General features: G+C 47.8%; 1 pseudogene; it reads right to left on the reverse strand.

Annotated features, from left to right (window-relative positions):
• Nucleotides 1-5059: 5059 nt before the first annotated feature.
• Nucleotides 5060-10268, reverse strand: LOC149325089 (uncharacterized; annotated as a pseudogene).
• Nucleotides 10269-20647: the final 10379 nt, after the last annotated feature.

Consider the following 20647-nt stretch of genomic DNA (forward strand, 5'->3'; position numbering starts at 1 on the left):
ATGTTAAATCGATCTTTTGAACGTAACCAAGTGGTGTGTGCACTGTTTCTGGATGTCAGCAAGGCTTTTGACAGCGTGTGTCACAGTGTGTTATTGTGTAAACTGTCCAAGTTAGGCTTCCGTGGAGCGTTTCTTTCGCTTTTGGAAAATTTTTTACTGCAGAGAACGCAATATATCTCCATTGGCCGGGCAAAGAGCGCTTCTTTGTTAATTAAAGCTGGCGTCCCGCAAGGTTCTATAATTAGTCCCCTGTTATTTAACGTCTACGTGAATGACCTTTCAAACTTTGTTCCTGTAGGCCTGTACCAGTACGCTGACGATACTGTACTTGTAACCCAGTCACCGAACTACTCTGACTCAATTTCTTCTCTTCAAGCTGCAGCAATAATTTCTATGGACTGGTTCTCAAACAACCTAATTAAAGTTAACAGCTCTAAGACTCAGCTTATATGCTTTCACAGCCCGATGAAGAAGGTAGATTTAAACCATAACCTTTTCTTGCACGGATCTGATTGTTCCCAATGTCAATGTATACCCTTGAGCTATACAAATACAGTGAAATACCTAGGATTATACTTTGACAGTGCTCTTTCATGGAATGATCACTTGTCCCACGTTTGTAAAAAGCTCCGAATGTCTCCTGTGTGCTTTACAACATCAGGTACTACATGCCGCTTTCAATACGCAAAGTTATCGTAAACGCCCTTGGTTATAGCATACTGCGCTATGGCATAACGATTTATGGTCACTGTGCAGTTCGCTGGAAGTGCAGGATTAATTCTCTCCTACGATCTTTATTAAAAAATATCGGCTATGATTTAGGCCTTCCCTCCAATTCTGATCTCTTTAAGGTATTTTCTCTACCTGATTTTGATCGCCTTTTGATGGAAACGATCGTCCTAAAACATTTTTGGCTTAGTGACTATAAGATTCCGTATGTTCCCACACGGTCTCTTAGACCGAAGGAGCCTTTTTCTATTCCCCGACGGTCTACAAGATATGGAAGGCGTTTAAGAGATTATTACGTTCCCTTTCACTTTAACAGGTTACCTCCAAGTGTTCGCCGGGCAAAGACTAAATACAAAATAAAAAAGATGCTGCGTTACATTAATTAGAGGGTTTACGACATCATGCATGTGCTTTACCACCTGTCAAGTAAATCTTGTGATGTCATTGGTTACTGCTGTATTTATTGCACTGATCTGAGGTATTGTTATGCCACTTTGGTTTTTCTTCCTTGGGATTTAATCTGATGAGGATTTTTTTTTTCCTTCATGTAACATGAGTCTTGTGTCTATTTTGTTCTCACCGTCATACTAATTTGATGTCCGTTATTTTGAATGTGTTTTTTTTTTTTGCCTGTGTGTATGTCTGCGCGGTTCCGCTGCCTGTCGGGCTCTGCCGCTCAAGCCCTATGAGGCTTTGGCAGGCCGGATTTCTGTACATTTTTTTAAATATTTGGCGCAATAAAGAATTATTATTATTATTATTATTATTATTATTATTACTGAGTTTTTATTGACAACGCAAAGCAGCGGTTTCCGCAATGTCATTACGGGTCCGACAACAATCACTTCCTAAGCATCAAATCTGCTTGAGCTGTTTATCGCAAACCACAAATCTGAACTCATTATATGGGGTAGGTTGAGCAGTGATATTAGTGACCACTTGCCAGTTTTCTTCATTACAAAGTACGATGAGCCTTCTGACCCTCATAAGTCAAATGTAATAACATATCGTGATACAACATCGGACACAATAAACAACTTTCTGCGCGCCATCATTACAACAGACTGCATCGATGTTTTTGCGCTTAATGATTGAAATGCGGCTTATGAGAGGTCTATTGAAATTTTTAATAAACTCTACTGCACCTCCTTCCAAATCAAATCAAATCGTTAACATAAAAAGGCACGTAAACCTTGGGTCACGAGCCATCATTTCAAGCTTATTAAACAGAAAAACAAACTTTATCACTCCTTTATTCAGTCTCGCGAAGCGAAAAAATGGGAGGAATTCAAATCGTTCAGAAATAACTTAAGTAAGAGTACAAAGCAAGCAAAGAGCGACTTCTATCGGAACATTTTTCTGAGCAGCTGCCTGAAGAAAAGCGACGAAGTGTGCAAAAGGGTAAACAACGTAGTAAATAAAAATAAACAAATTACAATATAATAGCCTAGTTATGATGGTACAGGAATAAGCGCAATGGATCTTGCTAATGAATAAAATAATTTTTTGTGGAGGTTGGCTACAGCACATACTGCTCTGAAGCCGCCAGAAGTATTGAAGACGGGCAAAACACCCTATTTTTCCGCCCCACTCATGTATCGGAGGTAATTCTCTTTCATGGTCTTACAAATGGGAGAGCCCACGATGCGGATGATATCGAAATTCAACCGATCAAACATATTGTAACGTGGCGGCCAGCCGAAGAATGAGGCGTGGTGAACGATGAATACGAGATGATTTAATGGCCGCTGGCCTAGCGCGAGCGCTCCGTCCCGCGCCACTGCCAGCTTCGTCTTCCTCGTGACATTACCCCGGGGCCCCCGAGTGATCGTCCCGATCGTAAACTGAGGAAGACGTGGACGAAGGGATGCGTGATTCAGCGATGGTGTTCATTGCAGAAAAGAAGTGGCGAGGTGATGAAGTGCTGGCTGCCACAGTGGATGAGATGATAGAAGGATGAGCCCCGGTCCACGAAGCATCCGGGCCGGAGGGTGCCAGGAGCTGACGGCCGAGGTCCGTGGACGCACCGGACGGCAGGGGCAGGGGGGCGGTGTCTTCATGTATGGGTCTTGGGTCGGTCGGGTCTCGGGTCGGTGGGGTCTCAGGTCGGTGGGGTCTTGGGTCGTCGTGTCGTGTGGTCCGGGCGGGGGACGGGGCTTGGGTGAGCGGCGAGGTCGGTTCAGGTCGGGCGTGCTGGGGCATGGCCGGGCGGCGCGGACCAGGTACTCACCACGTCCGCGGCAGGCGCAGCACACCGAAGCTCCGGGACCAGGATGGCGATGAAGGGACCCCAGCACCTCACACCAAATGTAACGTGGCGGCCAGCCGAAGAATGAGGCGTGGTGAACGATGAATACGAGATGATTTAATGGCCGCTGGCCTAGCGCGAGCGCTCCGTCCCGCGCCACTGCCAGCTTCGTCTTCCTCGTAACAATATAGACGAAATAGTACCCCGTTTAACGCACAATGACAATGTGTCACGCTCAATCAGAAACACTTAGGATGCAGACTGCCAGGATCATAGTAATGCACAAGGGAGGAGAAAAAAATCACTTGACTATTTATCGTCCCATGTCTATACTGCCAGGATTATGAAAAGGTTACAAAAGGCTATTAATTCGCGAATTCTCCACTTTGCACAGAAGTACAGCTTGATTACCCAACATCAATATGTATTTAGGAAATTCTGCCCGGCGTAAGAAGCCCTTTTAGTTCATAAGGAAACGGCATTGGAAAAGGTTGAAAATAAATTGGTGGCATTAGGAGTATACATATATTTTAGCAAAGCGTCTGATTCGGTTAATAATCTCATTCTTCTTGAAAAATTGGAGCGCTATCGTTTCTGCGGAATCTCAGAGGAACGTATTCAATCTTATATTCAGGGCCGTTAAAAGTACGTTGAATTAAACCATATTAAACCGAATGTAAACCTTATAAAATTCGGCGTTCCATAGGGCAGTATTCTTAGCCCTATCCTCTTCCTTTTCTATGTAAATGATGTTCTAAGAACTTCAGGAATCTGCAGGTTTATAATCTATGTAGAGGACCACACAGCTCTGATTTCTGTCAAGGACCTAACACAAATCAAAGAAATAGCAGACACTATCTGTTATGGGCTTCAGAAATGGTGCTGAATAAATACATTAATGATTATTTAAAGGAAAACACTAAGTTTTATTCCGCGCACCTGGAACTCGAATTCCACTTCTTGATAGCGTTCTTTTAGGTCCGTAGTCCATGCAAACAGTAAAACATGTCAAAATACTGGGAGAAGTTTTTTTTCTGAAAATATGTCATAAAACGAAAATTTAAAAAAAATTTCTTTAAGCCCGTGGCAACCCTTAGCAGGGCTGTAAGTACTCTGAGTCACAGTCGCAGCATACTTCCGGTTAATATTAAGAAACTGGTATACAATGTTCTGTTCAATTCGCAACTTTGTCACTGCGCCTTAGTGTGGTCGAACACTTTTGTGAACAACCTTAACAGATTTGTAATACTACAAAATAAAGCCGTCCGTGCAATATAGAACACTTCCAGGTTAGAACACACAAAACTACTTTTACGAAAACACATTGTCATGACAGCGGATAATGTTTGCGCTTACAAACTGTTCTGTGCTTACAAGAAAACAGTGCAAAGAAGACCAGAAACCATTATATATTTAGCACACGTAACAAGAAATACGAAAACCCACACTTTTCGGTACCAACCACCATGGTTTGTTCCTTTTTCATGCGCTAGCTATTGGGTCAAAAGGATTAAGCAATTATTACGAATAACCTAGACCTGCAGCACAGTGATGCTGTTTGAATGCCGCATAGACACATCTCCAACCTTTTTGTGACAATTATAGCGCAGCGCCACCATTTTATGATGCTTTTTGTCTTCCTCAGTGTTCCTTTCGTACCTTGCATTGTAATTAAGACTTTGTTGCTTTTCATCACCGTGTTAAACGCAATATGCATTTTAGAAAGTTGCTGTTCTGAAAAAAAAAGCTTTTTTTTCGACAAGTTTCTTTCCGTTGTCGTTGCTGCTGATGAAAAAGAGGCTGGAGCGTTGTCAAGCTGCGGAGCGAGCTGCTTTTTCTCTAGCTACCTCTTTTCGCTCATTGATATTGTCACAGATGCGCCCTTAATAACAGTGCTAGGCACAGGACCCAAACAGAGAAGCAGAGTCCCAGCTGCGACAGCACGCGAGTCCCAAACTTTTTCCTCCTCTAGGCGCCGCCCGGGGACACCTGGCGGCATTATTCCCCCTCCCCCAGAAAAAGAAAGCGAAAACGTGGGCGCACTTTGAGCGAACGGGAGTAAGTAATCAGGCGAACAAACGGTCACGTGCCGCTCAACGGCTGCAGGCACAAATAAAAAGGAAACGTGGAAGAGGCAACGCCCGTTACTGCGTAAAGTAAGGCTTCATGCGCAGCGCGTGCACGACCTCAGGCTGAGGTCGACGACGCGAACTCGGCAGAGTGCCATCGGGAAGAACCTCATACGTCACATCCGTGAGGCGGCGAAGCACTGTGTACGGTCCAAAGCAGCGGCTCAGGAGCTTCTCCGACAGTCCTGGGCGACGTGCTGGGCGACCCACACTTTGTCGTCAGGGTGGTACTCTACGTGTAGATGTCGTTGGTTGAAGCGTTGTGCATCCGTGGCCTGCTGCCGTCGGATGTGCATACGAGGTCTGTTAGAAAAGTATCCGACTTTATTTTTTTTTGCGAACACCTGTTGGATATGAAACAAGCGCGCTTACAGCAGCCGACCTTGAGCCCTCGTGCGCATGCACGAATTTGTTCCCGCCTGCCGATAGCGTCAGTCGCTGGGAAGCAGCGTTTGAGTGAGGCAGTGCGCAGTGCTCTCGTCGGTTTTTTGTTGCAAGGAAAATGGCGGAGCCAGAGGGGCAGCGCTACCACCTCAAATTTTGCTAGAAACTTGGCGATAGCCAAGTGGAAACCATTTGAAATGTTCAGACGGGTTTCGGGGATGATGCTATGAGCAGCACACAGATTAAGCAGTGGTGCAACTGGTTTAAAGACAGCCGCTCATCTGTGGAGAGAGAGCCACGCTCCGGTCGGCCATCAACACGCCTAAATTACCAGGTAATTGACGAAGTGAACGCTGTGGTGATGCGGGACTCTTGTGTGACTATCCGAGAAATTGCGGAAGAGGTGGACATCAGCAATTTTTCTGCGCATTCCATTACCACCGAAGATTTGGCCATGGAGAGAATTGCGGCGAAATTTGTGCCGAAGCTGCTGACGGTGGAGAAAAAGCAGCTTCGTGTTGAAGTCTCACAGGAGATGCTGGATTCCACAAACAGTTACCCTGACTTCACCGACGCCGTAATCACTAGTGACGAGTCTTTGGTGTACGGGTACGACCCGGAAACCAAATCCCAGCCGTCACAGAGAACGCATTCCACGTCATCAAGACCAAAGAAGGCCCGCCAAGTGAACAGCAATGTCAAAGTGATGCTGACTGCTTTTTTGACTCCCTCTGTGTGGCACACCACGAGTACGCACCCCACAGGATCAAAGAATGACTAAAGAGTACTACAGGAATGTCCTCCATCGCCTAGTTGGTGCTGTGCGGCGCAAGAGACCGGAATTGAGGTCCACAAGAAATTGGGGCATCCCTCGCGGCATTGCTCCTGCACATTCCTCGCATTTGATTCAGACTTTTGTGGCGAAAAACCAGACTCCTATAGTTCAACAGGCTCCTTACTCTCCTGATATGCCCCCCTACGACTTCTGGCTGTTTCCTAAAATCAAGAGGCCATTGAAAGGAGCGCGATTTCAGAAAAGAAAGTACATTATGGCTGCAACGACAGCAGAGCTAAATTCCATTCCGAAAAGGGCCTTTTCAGAATACTTCCAACAATGGCAGCAGAGCTGGGAGATGTATATGGAGCCCCAAGGACACTACTTTGAAGGTTATTAGGTTTCCAACGCTCCAGTTATGCCAGTTTTTTTTTTCTTCGGCCAAAGGTCGGATACTTTTCTAACAGACCTCGTAAGGGCCAGTTGCCGGGCTTCCTCTGCGTGCTGGGTAAATTCCTCGGCGTCTGACGTGAGTGCGTGGTCGGCAGGGGTGGACTGTAGCATGGCGTCGAGCATGGTTTGTACGTCACGCCCGTAGACGAGGCGAAACGGCGTAAACCGAGTCGTTTCCTGAATCTCTGTGTTATAGGCAAACGTCACGTATGGGAGGATCTCGTCCCAGGTCCTGTGCTTCACGTCGACGTATGTACATTGCCAGCATGTCCGCTAAGGTTTTGTTGAGGCGCTCCGTGAGCTCGTTTGACTGCGGGTGGTATGCAGCAGTCTTGCGGTGGGTCGTGTGACTCAGCTGGAACACCTCGTGCAGGAGCTGCGCTATAAACGCAGTGTCCCTATCGGTCACTACGGAGGACCTGGCGCTGTGTCCTAAAACGATGTAGTGTATGAAGAAATGCGCGATTTCAGAGGGTGTACTGCGCGGCACCTTCTTGGTTTCCGCGTAGCGCGTCAAATAATCAGTCGCAACTATGATCCACTTATTGCCAGAAGATGATACAGGCAACGGGCCCAGAAGATCAATGCCGACTTGGTCAAAAGGTGTGCGAGGGGGGTCAATTGGATGGAGCCAACCTGCAGGCTTTAGCGGTGGCGACTTACGAAGCTGGCACTCACAGCAACCTCTGACGTAGCGGTGGATGGTCGCTGCAAGTTTAGGCCAATAATAGGCCTGACGCACTCGAGCTAGCGTGCGTGCAAATCCCAAGTGGCCAGAGGTGGGCTCATCATGACACGCGGAAAGGATGTCGTCGCGGAGGTCTGATGGCTCGACTAGGAGGTAGGTCCGGTCGCCGTTTCTTGAGTTTTTCTTGTACAGTACGCCATTGCGAATGCAAAAAGAGGACAAGTGGCGGGAAAAGGGTCGAGGTACGTTGGAAGCATGGCGCTCTAGGTGATCCATGACAGACCGCAGGTAAGCGTCAGCACGCTGCCTTGCCACCAAGTCCGAACTGCTGATCACGCCTAGGAAACGATTGTCATCCTGTCTGCTGTCATCAGCTTGCTCGCCGGGTGCGCGAGAGCGTATCTGCATCTTCGTGTTGACGTCCGGACTTATAGACAACTTTAAAATCAAATTCCTGAAGGCGAAGGCTCCAACGTGCTAGCCGGCCTGATGGGTCCCGGAGATGGGTCAACCAGCACAAGGAATGGTGGTCTGTGACGACTTTGAAATGGCGACCGTAGATATAAGGCCGAAATTTCATCGTGGCCCAGATGACAGCGAGGCACTCCTTTTCTGAGGTGGAGTAGTTGATTTTGGTGCGCGAGTGTGTGCGACTCGCATACGCGATCACACGTTCCACGCCTTCTTGATGCTGAACGAGGACGGCACCAAGCCCAATATTGCTAGCGTCGGTGTGTATCTCGGTAGCAGCCTCTTCATCAAAGTGAGCAAGCACAGGGGTAAAGTACAGCCGCCGTCGCAGCCCTGTGAAAGCAGCCTGTTGCGCGGCAGTCCAGACGAACAGTGTATCTTCACGCGTTAAACGGGTCAGTGGTTAAGCTATGTTGGAGAAGTCTGGGATGAAGCAGGCGCACAAACCCAAGAAGCGCTTGAGCGCTTTCTTTGTAGTAGGACGGGGAAAGTCGGCTACAGCGGCAGTTTTCTCGGGATCTGGTCTTACGCCGTCGGCGCTCACAACATGGCCGATAAACTTGAGCTCTTTGAAGCCAAAGTGACACTTCTCGGGTTTAAGGGTCGAGTCGGTCGATCGCAGGGCGTCCAGCACTGTCTGCAGGCGTTCAAGGTATTGGTCGAAGGTTTCTGAAAACACGACCACGTCATCTAAGTAAACTAAACAGGTTTGCCATTTGAGGCCAGCCAGGACAGTGTCCATCATGCGCTGAAACGTCGCCGGCGCTGAGCAAAGGCCGAAGGGCAACACCTTAAATTCATATAGGCCGTTGGGTGTGATGAATGCAGCTTTTTTGGGGTCTCATTCATCAACCTCAATCTGCGAATATCCGCTCTTTAGGTCGATTGACGAAAAATACTTGGCGCGGCGAAGTCTGTCGAGTGAGTCGTCGGTGCGAGGCAGCAGATAGACGTCCTTTTTCGTTACGGCGTTCAGCTTACTGTAATCAACTCAAAAGCGCAGTGTCCCATCCTTCTTCTTTACCAGAACAACAGGCGACGACCACGGGCTCTTAGAAGGCTGAATAATGCCGTCTGTAAGCATCTCCTTCACCTGCGTTTGGATGGCGTCGCGTTCCTTCGGCGAAATGCGGTACGGCTGCTGTCGTATGGGGCGAGAATCATCGGAAGTGATGATCCGATGCTTCGTGACCGCCATCTGCCGCACATTCGACGAGGATGCGAAGGAGGTTTTGTATTGGAGCAGTAGGGCACGCAGGTCGCGCTGTTGAGTCGCTGAGAGCCCGGAGCTAATATCGATGCGATCCAGGGACGTGTCCGGAGGTACCATGGCCTCGGACGCAAAGCACTCAGTAACATCGGCCAATCGGTCAGCCCATGAGATGGTAGTAGCTCGGAAAAGGAGACGAGGTTCGTTCGTAAAATTAGTAATCAGAGGCTCCGACCGACCGTTGTGGAGGTGGACAAGGCTTCGGGCCGCGCAAATGCCGTGTGTCAGTAGAAAGGAAAGGTTGCCCTCGGCGTCTGCAGGTGCATCACGTAGCCCATCATCGCATTCGACGCTTGGAAAAAAACTGGCGCCCGGCGGGATCAACAGTCTCAGGGGAAATACGAAGGGCGGAGCTGCGTTGGCGAACGCCGGAGGCGTCGTCGTTTTTCGCTGTAGAAAATGTAACCGTTTTGTTCCGCAGGTCGATAATGGCACCATTCTCACGGAGAAAATCTACGCCCAAAATTAGGTCTTGAGAACAGTTGCGGAGCACCAGGCAGCTAACTATGAACGTCGAGTCGGTGATCTGGACCCTAGCCGTGCACTGTCCAAGCGGAGTAATGATACGGCCCCCCGCCGTCCGGATCTGCACGCCAGAGCAGGGAGTCGTAACTTTCTTTACAAGCACTGCCAATTTGCCGCTAATAATTAAAAACTCAGCTCATGTGTCCACCAACGCGCTAACGCTGTGACCGTCGAGAAGCACGGGTATGTCGAGTGAGAATCGCTCCTTTAGTTCACCTGCTGTCGTCGACGTCGACAAAGTTCTATCATCGGATGTCGGCGTCGTCAGGGGGTCCTTACAGCATCGATATCCAGCGGCCACGCTCCCGGAGGTGGCTGTCCTCAGTTTTCCCGGCGAGGACTGGGCGAGCGGTCCGCTGTCGCTCGCGAAAAGTTCTGCGGATTCGGTGAAAATGATGATCGGAGAGGGGACGGTGATCGGGACTGACGGCGCGCCATGGACCACAGGGGTTGCTGCGTCACGTACTCTTTAATCGCAGGGGGCCGTTGACCAAATCGGGGTCTTGGCGCACCGGAGGAAAAATACCGCAGGCCAAGTTCACGATGTGGGCACCGCCGGAACAGGTGACCGGGCTCCCCACAATGAAAGCCGTCATTGGCCATTTTCTTTTTTTTTTTTGCTGCCCGACAATTCCGTTATAAGATTAACTTCAGCTTATCGTCATTCCAGTAGTGCTGTTTAAGCTCGGAAGACAAAAACGCTCTGTATTACGTATATATTCCTTGACCACACCAGGATAAAACCTGGATGCCAGTTTGAATTGAATTGAATTGAATTGAATTTGAATTTATTTTTCCAGAACAACTAGAAGGATTTCCAGGCAAAAAGCTGCTTTCGCAGCTTGACTGGGTTTCGCGGAAATTTTACAATTTTCCAGACGATGCTCAAAGCTCTGGCTTTCAGCCTGCTTATACACTAGGTAAAACAGCAAATGTTGCACGAGAACAGCGCAAACAACTGCGAACGGAAGGACCAAAGAGATTTTTGTCTTTAAATAAGAGCATACGTCCGGGGCAGGGGCATAGCCAGGGGGACGGGGTGCTTATGGGGCTTCAGCTCCCCTCCCCCCCCCGAAATTTTTTTTAACTGTCAAGCACCGCTGACCAAAACAACCACCGCCGCCGGAACTCATTCTGCATTTTGTCACCTGCATTGTGTTTTTAAGACTACAAAAGACATTTTGGCGCGAACATTGCTGAATAGGATTGGATTTCGTGGCAACGCCCATGCACCTGGAGTCACGTAACGTAAGCATCAGTTCATCATCATCATCATCAGCCTGACTACACCCACTGCTGGCAAAGGCTTCTCCCATGTCTCTCCAGTTAGCCATGTCCCCTGCCAGTTGTGGCCACTGTATCCCCACAAACTTCTTAATCTCAAAAAACCAGTTACACAAGACGACGGACAAGAAGAGTGTACACACCACAACGACTGGACTAGCAACTGAAGTTTATTGGAAAATACATGGTCCGAGCAAGGCCAGCAGTGCATGCGCAGCAGCATCATCACTAATCACTGAGCAAAAGAGACAAAGGCAATGTACCAACTGGCCCGCATTTCAACCCTTCTTCTTAATCTCATCCGCCCACCTAACTTTCTGCCGTCACCTGCTACGTTTGCCTACTCTTGGAATCCACTCCGTTACCCTTAAGGACCAGCAGTTATCTTGCCTTCGCATTACATGCCCTAGCCAAACCCATTTCTTCCTCTTGATTTCAACTAGGATGTAATTAACCCGAGCTTGTTCCCTCACCCACTCCGCTCGCTTCCAATCTCTTAACGTTACACATATCATTTTTCTCTCCGTAGCTCGCTGCGTTGTCCTTAAGCTGAACCCTGCTTCCAAAAAAACATGGCTCCCAAAATGGCTATGGTTCTAATAATTCCAACAAAACCACGACGCTGGAAGCTTCACCTCACTGTCTGGTCACTTTTATAGCTCAAGCAACTCTGGAAACTGAACCTGGCAACGTTTAACGCAAGAACCTTATCAAGTGAGGCTAGCTTAGCAGTGCTGCTGGAGGAATTAGCCGGTATTAAATGGGATGTCATAGGGCTTAGTGGGGTTAGGAGAACAGGTGAGGCGTATACAGAACTAAAGGGCGGGCATGTACTGTGCTATCGTGGATTAGCAGATAGGCGAGAACTATGTGTGGGATTTCTCATGAATCAGGATATAGCTAGCAACATCGAGGAGTTTTACAGTATTAACGAGAGAGTGGCAGCTACCGTAAATAGTCTTAATAAGAGGTACAAGCTGAAGGTGGTGCAGGCATACGCGCCTACATCAAGCCATGATGACCAGATAGTAGAAAGCTTCTATAAGGATGTGTAATCGGCAATGACCAAAGTAAAATCACAGTACACTGTACTGATGGGCGACTTTAATGCAAAGGTAGGTAAAAAGCAGGCTGGAGACAAGGCGGTAGGTGACTATGGCATAGGTTCTAGGAACATAGGGGAGAGTTATTAGTAGAGTTCGCAGATAGAAATAATTTACGGATTATGAATACCTTCTTCCGCAAACGAGCAAACAGGAAGTGGACGTGGAAGAGCCCCAATGGTGAGACTAAAAATGAAATAGACTTCATACTGTGTGCACACCCTGGCATCGTAAAGGATGTGGATGTCCTCGGTAAGGTCCGTTGCAGCGACCACATAATGGTAAGGTCTCGTATTAGCTTAGATTTGAAGAGTGAACGGAGGAAACTGGTGAAGCGAAAGACTATTAACGAGTTAGCATTAAGAGGGAAGGTAGAGGAATTCAGATTGTCACTGCAGAACAGATTTTCCGCTTTAACTGAAGAAGACGACCGTAGTGTTGAAACAATGAATGATAATCTCACAGCTATCGTTACAGAGTGCGCCGCAGAAGTAGGTGGTAGGATGGTTCGACAGGATACCAACAAGCTATCTCAGGAAACTAAAGATCTGATTAAGAAACGTCAAAGCATGAGGACGTTTAACTGCACAGACAGGATAGAACTAGCAGAGATATCTAAGTTAATAAATAAGCGCAAGGTAGCCGACATAAGAAAGTTTAACATGGAGAAAATCGAGCATGCTCTAAGGAACGGAGGTAGCCTAAAATCAGTGAGGAGAAAACTGGGCACAGGTAAAAACCAGATGTATGCCCTAAAAGACAAACAGGGCAATGTCATCAGCAATATGGATAAGATAGTTGAATTAGCCGAACAGTTCTACACAAATCTATACAGTAGCGAATGTAATCATCAAGTTACTGAGGGAGGCAGTCGAGCACAGCAATGGGACATCCCGCCAGTAACGAAGGAGGAAGTAAAGAAAGCCTTAGGAGCAATGCAAAGAGGGAAAGCAGCTGGTGAGTATCAGGTAACAGCAGATTAGCTGAAAGACGGAGGAGAGATTGTGCTACAAAAACTAGCCACCCTGTATACGCAATGCCTTGTGACCTAGAGAATACCTGAAGCTTGGAAGAACGCGAACATTATCTTAATTCATAAGAAAGGAGACGTCAAGGACTTGAAGAATTACAGACCGATCAGCTTATTGTCCGTTGCCTACAAGGTATTTACTAAGGTAATGGCTAATAGAGTCAGGACAACCTTGGACTTTAGCCAACCAAATGATCAGGCAGGCTTTCGTAAAGGATACTCGACAAAAGGCCACATTCACACTATAAATCAGGTGATAGAGAAATGCGCAGAATATAACCAACCCCTATATATAGCCTTCATTGATTACGAGAAAGCATTCGACTCAGTGGAAACCTCAGCTGTCATGCAGGCATTGCGGAATCAGGGTGTGGAAGAGTGCTATGTGAAAATATTGGAAGATATTTATAACGATTGCACAGCTACTATAGTTCTCCATAAAGTCAGCAATAAAATTCCAATACGGAAAGGTGTCAGGCAGGGAGACACGATCTCGCCAATGCTCTTCACTGCCTGCTTACAAGAGGTATTCCGGGGACTGGAATGGGAAGAGTTGGGGATAAGAGTTAACGGAGAATACCTGAGTAATTTGCGATTCGCTGATGACATTGCCTTGCTAAGCCACTCAGGACAAGAACTGCAAAGCATGATCAATCAGCTATACAGGCAGAGTAGAACGGTGGGGCTAAGAATTAACATGCAGAAAACCAAAGTAATGTTCAATAGCCTTGCAAGGGAACAGCAGTTCGCAATTGGTAGCGAGGTGCTAGAGGTAGTAAGAGAATATGTCTACTTAGGGCAGGTAGTGACCGCAGATCCGGATCATGAGAGGGAAATAACTAGAAGAATAAGAATGGCGTGGAGCGCGTATGGCAGGTTCTCTCAGATCATGAATGGTAGCTTACCAATATCCCTGAAGAGAAAAGTATATAACAGCTGTATCCTACCGGTGCTCACCTATGGGGCAGAAACGTGGAGGCTAACAAAGAGGGTTCAGCTTAAGAACAACGCAGCGAGCTATGGAAAGGAAAATGATAGGTGTAACGTTAAGAGATCGGAATAGGGCGGAGTGGGTGAGGGAATTAACGCGGGTTAATGACATCCTAGTTGAAATCAAGAGGAAGAAGTGGGCTTGGGCAAGGCATGTAATGCGAAGGCAAGATAACCGCTGGTCCTTAAGGGTAACAGAGTGGATTCCAAGAGAAAGCAAACGTAGTAGGGGACGGAAGAAAGTTAGGTGGGTGGATGAGATTAAGAAGTTTGCGAGGATACAGTGGCGGCAACTAGCAAAGGACAGGGTTAACTGGAGAGACATGGGAGAGGCCTTTGCCCTGCAGTGGGTGTAGTCAGGCTGATGATGATGATGATGATGATGAACTCTGCAAAATATTGTCACGGACGCCGGTAGGACGTTCTATCCCTGGCAGGACAGTACCTGGCGAGCACACTGGGCAGAGCGCAGCCGGCAGGCCCTAGCACCGAGCAGAAGAGGACGAAGTCCGGCGCGCGACAAAGGTCGAAGACAGACCGCACGGGGGCGCCGGTAGAGTGATGTCTAAACTAAGTGCGGCATTGCCCCTCCCCTCTGGAAAGGCATCGACTCGATGCCTGAAAGTGAGGGGGAGCTCATGTGGGTGTTAACAGAAATCCAGGCACTGAACGTGGTGAGAGTTGTCCTAGCGGGCATGGTATGGCTTCAGTCTTGCGACGTGCACAATTTCGGATGTCGGCGGGCGTCTGGAAGAACGAACACTCCCTTGCGGGCGCACTTCATACGTAACGTCGCTGAGTTTGCGGAGTACCTCGTAGGGGCCGAAGTAACGGCGCAAAAGCTTCTCGGAGCGACCGCGCAGACGGATGGGGCTCCAAACCCACACTTGATCGCCAGGCTGGAAAATGACTTCGCGGTGACGGAGGTTATAGCGGTGAGCATCGACTTCTTGCCGCAGGCAGGTTCGTTGCCGAGCCAGCCGGCGGGCAGCCTCTGCATGCCGAACGAATGCATCAGCGTCAGCAAGGGATGGGCGTGCAATATCGGGCAACAACATCGTGTCCAACATAGTCACGACTTCACGACCGTGTACCAAACGAAATGGCGTGAACCCCGTCGTCTCTTTAAGGGCAGTATTGTAGGCAAACGTGAAGTACGGAAGGATTTCGTCCCAGTTCTTATGGTCATCGTCGACGTACATAGAAATCATATCAGCGATAGTCTTATTGAGGCGCTCGGTTAGGCCGTTGGTTTGAGGATGGTAAGCTGTGGTCTTACGATGACTTGTGCCACTGAGCCGCATAACTTCCTGAGTAAGCGTGGACGTGAACTCTGTGCCTCGGTCAGTTAAAACAACATAAGGGGCGCCATGGCGGAGGACTATGCTGATGATGAAAAAGTCAGCAATTTCAGCAGCAGTGCCGCGGGGAAGGGCTTTCGTCTCACAATACCGGGTTAGGTAGTCGGTGGCAACCACAATATACCGGTTACCCAATGATGACGTGGGAAATGGGCCCAGTAAGTCCATGCCGAGTTGGTGGAAAGGAATTCTCGGCGGAGCAATGGGTTGGAGCAAGCCAGCCGGTTTGAAAGGTGGTTTCTTCCGACGTTGACACTCGCGGCGCGTACATAACGCTTGACAGCCGCAGAAAGCCTGGGCCAGTAATAACGGTGACGAACTCGTGCCATCGTTCGAAAAAATCCGAGGTGGCTGGAAGGAAGCTCGTCGTGGCATGCCTGCAAAACGTCAGTGCGGAGCGCCGTTGGAACCACGAGCAGGTAACCAGAGTCCGTCGGGCCGTAATTTCTTTTGTAGAGGACGCCATCTCGCAAGCAAAACGACGACAAGCCACGCGCGAATAGACGAGGCGGTAACGAGGCGGTACCCTCAAGATAATCGATGAGTTGCCGTAATTCCGTGTTGTCCCTCTGTTGTTGAGCGAGGGCGGACGTGGTCAGAGCACCAATAAATAGAGGGTCATCTTCGAGGTCATCAGAGCTGGACGGGATAGGAGCACCGGACAAGCAGTCTGCATCGCTGTGTTTGTTGCCCGACTTGTAGACAACTGTTACATCAAATTCTCGCAAGAGAAGGCTCCAACGAGCTAGCCGGCCCGAGGGGTCGTTAAGATTCGCGAGCCAACACAGTGAGTGTTGGTCACTCACGACCCGAAACGGGCGACCATACAAGTAGGGCCGGAACATCGTTATCGCCCACACAACAGCTAGGCACTCCTTTTTAGTGGTTGAGTAATTGGCCTCGGACCGAGACAGCGTGCGGCTGCCGTAAGCAATCACGCGCTCAACACCATCTTGCCACTGGACGAGGACTGCACCAAGGCCAATGTTGCTGGCATCGGTGTGAAGTTCTGTATCCGCCTCCTCGTCAAAATGGGCAAGAATGGGCGTTGTTTGTAGGCGTTTGCGGAGCTTTTCGAAGGCGTCCTGCTGTGCCGCACTTAGTTTAGACATCACTCTACCGGCGCCCCCGTGCGGTCTGTCTTCGACCTTTGTCGCGCGCCGGACTTCGTCCTCTTCTGCTCGGTGCTAGGGCCTGCCGGCTGCGCTCTCGATTGCAGGGCCGATTCAGCACGCTCGCTCCGTTCGTTGCTGCTGAACGTATCCAGCAACTGGCGCCGGAAGTCTTGCCAGGTGTGGATGGCGAATTCGTGGTTTTCGAACCAGGTCTTGGCGGCGTCCTGGAGGGCAAAGTAGACGTTCCGAAGCTTGCGGTCCTCGTCCCACAGATTAAATTCAGAGACCCTGTCATACCCGTCCAACCAGTCCTACACATCTTCAAACTTGTCACCATGAAATGACGCGGGCGTACGAGGCGAATGAAGAAGCAGCGGTGGCGAACTCACAGATTGCTGGAAGGTCTGGCTGGCCACCGTAGAGGTCATCTTGCGGGATGGCGAGGTGAGGGGATTGTACTCGGGGGCTAAGCCTTTCAAGCGGCGGCTTGACTTGTGGACAGGTGTCGTGTCCAGGGAGTGTGGCTGAGCGCTGGAGGTTCCTGGGACCTCTTCGTACATAGATCGTACCCAGCACCTCCACCAAAAATGTCACGGACGCCGGTAGGACGTTCTATCCCTGGCAGAACAGTACCTGGCGAGCACACTGGGCAGAGCGCAGCCGGCAGGCCCTAGCACCGAGCAGAAGAGGACGAAGTCCGGCGCGCGACAAAGGTCGAAGACAGACCGCACGGGGGCGCCGGTAGAGTGATGTCTAAACTAAGTGCGGCAATATAGTTCCAGAGGGTCTCACTATCAATCAAATAAATGAGGAGTTCACGCATTGTATCATGACTCCCAGCTATTCCTCAGTCGACAGGAGTGGTGCGACAAGGCCACAATGTTTGGCGGGCAAAAGACTGTAAGGAAGCAAAAAAACAACAAAAGAGAGCTTGGGGTAAATTTCTCAAATATCCCACATATGAGAATCTTGTAAATTTTAAGAAGCCAAGAGCTAAAGCTCGGTACGTCCATCGCAGTGCCGAGAAAGCATCATGGCAGAGTTATGTTTCATCTATCAATAGTCAAATCATGTCTCAAAAAAATGCGGGAGCAGGTTTGGAAATTGAACGGCAACTTTTCACCATTCAGAATTCCTTATTTAACAACACGTGGCACACAAACAAGCAGAGGGAAACAGGCAGACATATTGGGGGAACATTTTGGTGCAGTTCCGAATTCATCACGCTATGCGCAGTCTTTTTTTTAAATACAAAAATACAGCTTAAAAACAGAGGCTCTTAACAAGTGGATGTGCAAATGAAAAATACAATAGTCTAATTACCCTTCAAGAAATCAATAGAGTACTATCTGCTGGCAGAAAAACTGCTCCAGAACCCGACGAAATACATGCGCCTGCGCATGTTCGTAAGTTAGCTTACGTGACTTACGTTCGCCCCCAGCTTGAATATGCATCTCCGATATGGTCACCACATCAAAACTATCTGAACTTAAAATTAGAATTGACACAGAACAGAGCTGCCGAGATTTATTTCTAACAATTATACCCGCCAATCAAGTGTGTCTGAAATGAAAAAAGAACACGATCTCCCGCCCTTAGAAAAACGCCGCCAAGTCGCGCTTCTATGCTTGATCCACAAGTACGTGTACACAGATAGACCATCACCTCTGCCACTCAGCAATCCACTGCGCACGTCTCGACGCTTGCATAATCATCTTAGTTTTTCTCGCATTTTCGGCCGTACAAAAGCGTTCAATTCATCTGCACTTCCTCGTGCCATTTCACTCTGGAATGATCTTCCTGATGCAATTGCATCGTTACCTAACCCTGCATCATTCCGTGAACACGTGTTAAACTTATACTGCTAGCGCTAAGTACATGTGTTATTTTGTACAACGTACTATCAGCGTCAAATGAAATGCGAACAAAACACCTGAAACGCGAGCACAAAAAATCAAGCATATTAGAGGCTGGAGGTGAAATACAGGCGTGGGCTATTAACATTTCAGAAGAGCGGTCTTTTCGGCTTCGATGGGAAAATCAACTGCTCATGAATTTTGCCTCCCTAGTATAATATCTGCGAGTTGTGCTGTTCGGGTTTCAATTGGCCTGTTCGGGTTTCAATTGACGCTGATAGTACATGTGTTACCATGTTAGCCTTATTTTTCTGTGTATATGTATGTATGCACCTGTGAGTATTACGCTGTGTAGGTACGATTTAGTTTTCTGTTAGTTCTTGTGAATTATGTTCTGTTTTGATACTTATATACCCAGTGTTTGCCTCTTGTTGCTGAAATCCTTTTTGATACTGTAACCCCCCTCACACAATGCCCGCTCGGGCCTGTGAGGTTCAATAAATAAATAAATAAATCAAATGCTTGCCCATCTTTCCGAACCTGCCATAGAAGCACTTTTAATGTTTTTTAATGCAGTTTGGAAAACCTGAAGCCTGGAAAAAAGCTATTATTGTAGTTTCTTAAACCTAGTGAACCCCCGACCTCTCCTAGCAGTTATAGACTAGCCTTAACCAGTTGCCTCGCCAAAATCTTTGAAAGTGTCTTTAATATAAGATTAACTTTTGTTCTTCAATCCTGTGAACGTCTTGATATCCATCAGTGTGGTTTTAAAAAGGGATGCTCCACTACAGATCACCTAGTCCCCCTTGAAAATACTGTCAGAGAAGCTTTTATACACAAACAACACTGTCTTGGCGTCTTTTTTTATTTAGAAAAAGCATGATACTACCTGGAGGTTCGGGATTCTTCAAGACTTAGCTGAGCTCGGCATCCGTGGCAGAATTCTGAACTCCATTGAAGACTTTTTGTCTAACCGTTCATTTAAGGTCCGCCTAGGCTCTACCCTTTCGAAGAATTTTATTCAGAAAAATGGAGTGCCTCAGGGTGCATTTTAAGCACAACTCTCTTCATTGTAAAAATGAATTCTATTAAGAGAATAATCCCATGGTCTATTATGTATTCAGACTATGTTGACGATCTTCAGATAGCATGCACATCTTCCATTATATCTACATGCGAAAGACAAGTACAGCTTACAATAAACAAAATGGCAACATGGGCAGACAAAATGGTTTCCAGTTCTCACAACAGAAAACAGTGGCCGTACTTTTTTCACTCAAACGAGGCTTGCACACAAATCCCACATTACACCTAAACCAAACCGAAATGCCTTCAAAAAAGGAACACAAATTTCTAGGCACCACTTTCGACAAAAAACTTAATTTCCTGCCTCACATAAACGCACTAAAAAAGAAAGCGTCGCTAGCACTGAACATACTGAAAGTCCTTTCACGCAAACACTGGGGTTCTGATCGGGTATGCCTTCTACAGATTTATCGCTCTGTAGTACGTTCCGTTTTAGATTATGGTTGCATAGCGTATGGATCAGCAAGGCCGTCGTACTTGAAGGGACTGGACCCTGTGCACAATTTTTGATTGCGTCTTTCAACTGGGGCTTACAGGACGTCACCCATAAAAAGCCTGTACGTAGAAACCAATGAACCACCACTTGCAGACAAAAGAACAATGCTCATATGCTCATATATTTTATAGATCCGTTCCCAGCCTAAACACATCTGTTACCCACTCGTTACAAAGTGCCCATCTCGAACACTATTTACTAAGAAACCACTCGCAACCAGGCCACTTCTTCTCCGCCTTGAAGAGAAATGCCAAGAACTAAACATAATGGACACATTGCTTAACATTGCCCGCAAACCTGATCCACTCCCGCCTTGGTACTGCCTACCATCTGTGTGCAGCTTCACATTAACACAGTTTCGGAAAAAACACACACCGCATGAGCAGATATTACAAGAACATTTAGCACTAAACCAAAAATACCAAGAATACGAAGCATTTTATACCGATGGCTCAAAATCAGCACACTACGTCGGAAGTGCTGTGGTTGAGAATAATTGGGAAAAATAGTACGGCTACCTGAGTGTGCATCCATTTTCACCGCCGAGTGTTAGGCAGTTTCGGTGGCTGCAGAAAAAATAATAAATGAGAACATGCAGAACAGTACCATTTACATGAAGAAGAAGGCAGAACCGCGGCCAAAATAAAAATGAAT

Source organism: Amblyomma mixtum, chromosome 10 (assembly GCF_055824585.1).
Source record: "Amblyomma mixtum isolate Tamu chromosome 10, ASM5582458v1, whole genome shotgun sequence".
NCBI lineage: Eukaryota > Metazoa > Arthropoda > Arachnida > Ixodida > Ixodidae > Amblyomma > Amblyomma mixtum.